The sequence below is a fragment of the Bidens hawaiensis genome, unplaced genomic scaffold (assembly GCF_021521415.1).
Source record: "Bidens hawaiensis isolate Kalapana, Puna unplaced genomic scaffold, B.hawaiensis_p1.1 tig00000055_1, whole genome shotgun sequence".
Taxonomy (NCBI): domain Eukaryota; kingdom Viridiplantae; phylum Streptophyta; class Magnoliopsida; order Asterales; family Asteraceae; genus Bidens; species Bidens hawaiensis.
Window position 1 is genome coordinate 8,777,241 of NW_027491016.1, and position 8,000 is coordinate 8,785,240.

An 8,000-nucleotide genomic window follows, 5' to 3' on the forward strand; every position below is an offset into this window, starting at 1 on the left:
AAAAAAATCGGCTCACTTCCATTTTATGGTGAAGTTATGTATTATGCTGACTAACTGATTAAAAAATTAAAATATTTTAAGTAGATATGTTAAGTAGTGTCTCATTCAAGACTCCATTCGTGTTCAAAGAACGTATATTTGATATAATCAGGATACAACATTAGTGATTAGTCTCGTGTTGAGGGAGATAAAAGAGTTGTTTTTAAATTGTCAAATTGGATTTTAATAATATAAATTATGACTTATTGCTGATAATTATCATACTAACAATGTGGCCGGGGACATTTCAAACTTTCATGTTCGTTGCCAAAAATAATCTCACTCTAATAAAAGAGTAACTTCATAAGCACTAATGAATAGTTGACTTAATTTACCGTATCATAATGTTGTAAATTGTTGTGAAGTGACATAAATAAAAGTTGGGGACAACTAAAGATACTTTTTTGTTGGAGTGGAATTTAAAAGTGAAAGTCATGACTCATGAGTGGCATCGGTTACATTAGTATTAGCATGACGGATTATCATCGGCCAATAGATCATAGATTGAAACTTTGAATTATTAAAAGAGTAACTCGGTACACTCTATAAAACTTTTGTTGATTTTACAACTCAAGACTTTTGCTGGGACGAGTTTAAACTGGACTGAAGGGAGGAGGAATTCAATAGTCTTCTCTTCCCGAGGATTCATCGCTGGCTAGGGCTTTCGAATCAAAGCATGGGCATCTTCAACCAAGAAGGAGCGGTAGATCATTGATGGAAGAGCCATGCAAGTAAACTTCTATTGGAACTTCTATGGATTATGAATTCGACTAGAGAGACTCCAAGCAGCAAACTAGTATAAAGGCCCCAGAAGCAGAAGCCGCCAGCGGGATCGACCAACAAATGATAGGCCAGAGGGATAGGCTCCTTCGACTAATTAGTGATCCCTGGGCCTACCAACGCAGATGTCCCTGAAATAGGGATTGTTTGATCGGAAAGCTTGGGCAGGAATAGAACATTCCGTACAATTTCGATTCGCTAGCCTTTCAAATCCCATTTTTTCATTGGGGTGAATTCTAACGTTCCTTATTCCGGTTGTAAAGCGGAAGAAGAGGGCAACATAAATAAATAGATAGGAGATAGAAAAATATTATCACAGGAACATAACGATATATTGCGGTTCAGATGGATACTAACAAATCAACATAACCTTTTACCTCTCCCTAATCAAGGTAGAAACCACATATTCTTCTACCTTATTACAAATTTGAAGGGCCATCAATTATAAGTGTGGTGAGGTTCTCTTTTTGGGATCGTTAACGAAGCTCTTTGTAAAGTTCTAATTATTATATATATTAAAAGGGGATTAAAATCTTCTCACAAAATTACTATACATTTTACTATTTAATATTTTATTAATTATAACATTAAATCATTAGCCATACTTTCATAAATAAAAATAAATAGAATGATGGTTTATATTTTCTTTATTTTATTTTTTGTTTAAATTAATTAAAATATTTAACAAACTATATTTTTAAACACTAAACTTGGACGAATGTCGGTTTTACATGTTTTATTTGTCGGTTAAATGATTTTCTTAAACTTTGCTTTCATATTTTTTATAGTTTGTCTTTACGATAACCGAAACTTTTTTCATGATTTAAAAATATCCCATCGTCGCGTGGTTTTATATTCGCGTTTCAACGTTTAATACCTCTCCTTTAAAATATTTTTTTGGCTTACTAATTTATGTTTACGAATTTGCGTTGGTACCGCTGATATTAACCGAATTTGTGTTGGTTCCTAGCTCTAGCGTGCCGGTTTTTTTGGTTCTATGATATAATTTGTTGTATTTTGGCATTAACAGATTTATTTCTTTTGTTTAGTTTCGATGTCGTAACTTGATACGACTTCGCGTCGACTTGCAACGAGTTTATAGTTTATATAATTTGTTGTATTTTGACATTGACGGATTTTTTACTTATGTGTTTTTGTTCGATTTAACAGTTCCATCACGAAGCACGGACCCTAAATTCTAGTAATTGTTATTTTTCTTTCTCGTTAGAACCAATGACCAATCTCCATGTATGTGAGCCCAACCCAATTTACTTCCATTCCATCTATTTCCAGCCCATAATACGAATAATGAGTGGTCCACCAAAAGTTTTAGAAAAATGATCCAACCCACTCTCTTTGGTTGCAACTATATTAGGGATGAGCATTTGGTACCGGTATCGAAATCGATACCGATTCGGTACCGTCAATTGGTACCAAAGTTTTGAGTTTCGAGATCGGTACGGTACCGGTACCAGTACGGTACTGGTATTTCCCGAATTTTTACCTTCAATACCGGTACTGTCCCGGTACCGGTACCAAGATTTGGCGATTTTCGGGATCGGTATTTTCGGTACCGATACCGAGCTCATCCCTAAACTATATTACAATTAGGGTTGACAAAACAGGTCTTATTGTGTTTAAAAGGTCAGATACGACATGAAAAATTATCAAACATGAATACAACTTGTTTAACTACTTTGCATCTCATGTCTATAACACATTTGTGTGTTTCATGTACCAAGAAGAAATGATAGAGCCTAACCTAATAATTTTAATTATTCAAAAAGAATATAAAATTACATAGTTTACATTTTATTAAACATGTTTATTCTTGTCTTAAATATGCACCTGTTTTGCCAACCATGGCTAGACTATTAATCTTCATTTTCGTTTCTAGTTTAGAGACCAGAACCAATCGTTCCAACTCTTTTCTTCTACACAACCAACAATACATAAAAACCTATCAAAGTAGTATATTATATAGTTGACGCGTTTATTAAATAATTGTCAAGAAACAAAATAGATCTAACGTGCAACAACTAAGGGGTGGATCCAAGGGATGGATCTACCCTTACAGGATGGGATTGTCTGATAGAGTGACATCAATGGAAAAAAAATAGAAAAATTCTCAAAATGTCTCAACTAAAGAGAAAATCGTATTTTGTATCTCAATTTTTATGATTCTATTAATGTCTTTTATGAACTCGTCGTCTAAGACCATTTTTGAAATTCAATACAAGTTTTGCCTCAAACTCGTTTTTGACTACTAGTTTGACTTCAAACTTGTCTTTCACAACCAGTTTGGCCACAAACTCGTCTTTCACGACCTACTAAGATCTTTTATTTGTTTTTTTTATCTATTATGTTATTAAAATTAAAATTTACTCATATTTGGTTTTTCTTTTATAACTTTTAAAATGTAAAGTTTTATGAAATTCCGAATATGCCACTGAGACGTGCTTATTTTTATTTACGCGACGACATATATTTTGTTCAAAACCGAGCTATGCCAAATTTATATTGAAATGTTTAATAAAATTTGACCCGACTCAGTTTTAAGTAAATTTTATGTCTTAAAGCATAGCTTACATACCAAGTTATATAGTTGAAGAGCTAGCTCATCAACTTTAATAATTTAAGACAGAATTACAGAAATTGTCCTTTATTTTTCATCCAAATTTCACTCGTTGTCCCTGATCTTCAAAATTAATCTTTTTTGTCCTTTACGTTTCAAAATCCTTCAGCGTTTGTCCTTTTCGCCAAACTCAGTTAAAAATCTTCGTTAAGTCAGGTCATGTGCCTTGCACATGAGGGTAAATTGGTCAATTTACCTATTAAATTAAAAAAAATATTTTAAACATATATTATCTCTTTAACTCTTTCTCTCTCAACACTCACCCCACCCCCCCCCCTCTCTCTCTCTCTCTCTCAAGATAACCGCCGTCCAGCCGTCGTCGCTGTCCACCGGAACACCACTGCTCCTCCACCAACCGGTACTCTTCCACCGCCGCCGTCACTGTCCACCAGAACACGTCACTACTCCTCCACCACCGTCGCTGTCCACCGTCCAGCCACTACTCCACCACCGTCGTTGTCCACCCGTAGAGTCTTGCTGTCCCTGATATCGAGAAGCTTTTTAAACTTCTTGAAGGCATCAATGGCGGATATGAACTTGTACTTGCATAGGTATTCTTGAGTTGCTGGAACGACAAATAGCCAAATGAAAGCACACCCAGATACGAAAAACGGGTATCGGTTGAAGAAATCATCGATTGAAACGAGGATTGATTCTAGGTCGATTTGGCGGGTAACTGGTCTTGTTGGGAAGAATATGAATATGAAGACAGTGGGAACTGGAATTGGAGATACGTGAAAAGGGTGGTGGATATATATTGGGTTTTGAGAGTGGAGTTAAAATGGGTTTTTTTGGTGGATTTGGGTTTGGGGAAATTCGGGTCAGATGGTGACGGGTCAGGTGGTGGCGATGTTTGGGTTGGTGGTGGCAGGTCCGGCGGTGGTTGTGGTAGTTGCAGTTCCGGTGGTGCTTGTTTGTGATGGTTGATTCATGGTGATGGTCGTGGTGGATGTGTGTGTGTGTGTGTGTGTGAGAGAGAGAGAGGTTTAATCTTTGTCAGAGAAAACGGTGGCGGTGGTGACTGTCGGAGATTGGTAGTGGAGGAGGAGGAGGAAGAAGAAGGAGAGAGAAATAATTAAATATATCTTTTTAATTTTTTTATTGTTTTCTTTATTTATTAAAATATTATTTTAATTTAATAGAAAAAATGATCACTTTGCCCATCATGTGCAAGACACATGATCTAACTTAACGAGAAAATCTAACTGGGTTAGGCGAAAAGGACAAACGCTGTTGGATTTTGAAACGTAAAGGACAAAAAAGATCAATTTTGAAGATCAGAAACAACGAGTGAAATTTGAATGAAAGATAAAGGACAATTTCTGTAATTCTGTCATAGTTTAATTTGGATTTGGGATCATCACCGGTCTTGACGTCTCTTGATTTTATTTGCTAAAAAATCTTCAAATCTTTTTTGATATTCTCCATATCTTTTGACTTCTCGTCTTCTCCTTATCTCTTCTGGTTGTCTTCATATCATCCAACAAACTCTAATTCCCCGTATATGTCTAGAGCACCATAAAGGAAATTAATTAGTATGTGGGACCCAAGCCATCACGGTCTTGGGTCGTCCATTTCTATGAAACGGTGACATTTTTTTTCAAATACCCATCACACGGATTCTGTGTCTTGTGAGTATGCATGAATGAAGTTGGTGTTGGTGATTGAGTAACCTTACGCCTTCTATTAACTATTGTATTTGTTTGCCTTTGAATTCTTTAATGGTGAAAGTTATTATCATGCCTTTGAGAGTTTATATGTCAAATTCTGGGAAAAATATTTGTTGATTTCTTTGGAACCGAGGAGTGAAATTCATAACCACTTCTTCTTTTGATTTAATATTAGTTTTTGTGGGAAGAGGTTTATCGATTTGGTTGAGAGTCTTGTCTTTTCAACAGGATTACATTATCACTCAACTTCACTTTATTTTTTAAAGGACATATGCTTGCAACATGCCCCTTATTATGACATCTAAAGCAAGAGTGATACCCGCTACTCGCAGTTGGATGAGTATTACAACTTCTACTCTCAACTCTAGTCAATGAAGATGACGAAGAAGAACCATAGGTTTGATGATATGGTGGCACAAAAGGATTTAAGCCACACTTCTTTTCAATAAACTTCAGATAAAATTCCTTATTTAATATCCCCACTTCATCATTCATCTCTCCTCCTCTTACAATTTTTACTAGAGTAAACGAGTTCAATTCGAGGAGTTTTCCATTTCTCCAGCAGTTGTAGTGAAGTTGCTCAACTTCACTGGTACAATCTCGGTGAAGTTGACACATTCTCCATGTATAAGTTCGCTTTAGCCGGGGAATCGAACTTGTATAAGTTCGCCTTCTCAGTTTCAGCGTCGTTGACATTTGCTGACTAGACTTCCGTTGACTTTTCCTTTCCATAAATAGGATTTCAATTTCAGGTAACTCCTCAAATGGTTTGCATGTATAATTGTGTTCAATAGGGGTGGGACTTCATTAAAACGCAACCCATCTTTATCTTTAGTTTACCTTTGCGTGCTTATCATTTGATTAAGTACTTGTGAGGAGTTTCTAAATTATTTAATTTTTTTTATTTAATTCCACCATTTTAACTTGGTAATAAACTATTTCTTTACATTTTTCTAAACTAGCATTAGTTTCACTTCGACGGCTTCATATGCTATGTCTATCACATGAGCTTTTTCTCCTAACGTAGCTTTTAAATCACTAATATCTTTTTCATGCATTTTAATAGTTTTAAGATATGTACTTTCTTTATTCTTAACACTATTGTTTATTTATTTTAGTGCATTAAGCTCATTCACCAATTTAGCATTTTGTTCAGTCATTAAACGTTTTCTCTTCAGATAAAGCATCGCAACTAGAATAAGAAGTTACATAACTTAACTCAGAAGACGTGTAAGACACTTCTGTCATGTATGCTTCCATTTTTCTTGGGCATGCCTTTTCACTTTCTATTTTCGCCTTGCACTCTTATATTCCAAGTATAGCCTCCATTTTGTTGAGAGACCATTGCTTTTGACTCATTCTTGCTTTTATTATAGTAACTTGGCCCGTTCAAGCTCTTTCAACTCTTTCGTTTTTGCATTCACGTGCAAAATGTCCACTTCCTTGATAGTTGTAACACTTAACCTTTGACTTATCAAAATCCTGGATTCTTTCACACAAATTTTCTTCCATCTCTTCAAAATCATCAGCATTAATCTGATCTTAGTCTTCATCCAGAGATGTTGGATCAATTATATTCCCTTTGATATAATTTTCATATGAAGCTATGGAGGAAGCATAGAGAGCAAATTGTTGTTTTGTCGACTTAACACTCATCGGCATCTTTGTGTACTTTACACTCTGAGGGCTACCACCTGAATTGTTTCTATTTGCTTGACTATTGGTATTTGGTAGGAGTAGCACTTCCTGCTTCAAATCCATCAAAATTCAACACCACACTAGGACTTCCACTTTCTCCTGACTCGCTTCATGTGAAGTATGTCGCAGACCCATCTCCAGAACATGTATTTGAAAACCCTTTCGCCCCATACATTCCCGGATTTTGAACCTGATCAGTACTTGTCTTCTTTTTCTTCATGTTCAAATCATAGGCTCGTAGTCTATTAACCACTTCTTCCAATTCAAATTCATCAAACTCTTTAATCTTGACGGTGTACATCTCCCACTTCAGTGGAAGAGCATCTAGTAGCTTCTCAACTATCTCAGTCTGTGTAAACTCTATGTCATCATTATTAAGTTCAGTCATTAAGTGGTAGTAACGGGTAATTATGTCATCAAGAGACTCATTTTTCAAGTATCTGAACATAGAGAACCGTGTCTTCAATAGCTTAGCTTTTGAATTCCTCATCTTCACATTACCCTCATATATAGTCTCCAAAGCTTCTTGCATTGCTTTAGCATTCTTGTATTTTCTTTAAAGTATGTAGAATCTCTTGTGGTAAAGTCATGGTTATAGCAGCTAATGTAACATTTTGGAATTTTTCATAATCGTGTTCGTTTGCGTTTACCTGACTAGGGAATGTAATTCAGATCTTGCGTATTGATAGAACTTGCATTTATTAGTATTTAACTTGGTTTAACTTATTTTATATCCTCATAACTTTCAAACTCGTCAAACAACTCTTAGAAACCCTTAAAATCGCTTAAAATGGCTAAACACACATTTATAGAAGTTCAGGGACTAAAATTGACATTTTTGAAAATATGATAAAACACTACCCATCGTGCAGTGCGACAGGGTTCCCTTCTTTTGGTCACGTAGCGTGATCTGCTTAAAATAAGCAAATATTGATTTTTGTTCGTTTATTCGTTTTCGATCATCCAAATCTCTTCCTAACTGATTAAACAACATGCAAGCTTCAAGTAAATGTACCTTGTTCATAGTGTTTTTCTTTAAGAATCTTTATTCTTGGGTATGACTTTGGTGCTTCAAGACTTTGAGTCGTATTTTCTCATCGTTCCTTTATCTTTCTGGGTAAGTTGTCTTCTGAAAAAGTTTATTTTTGTAACACCCCGACCGATGGCGGATTATACAT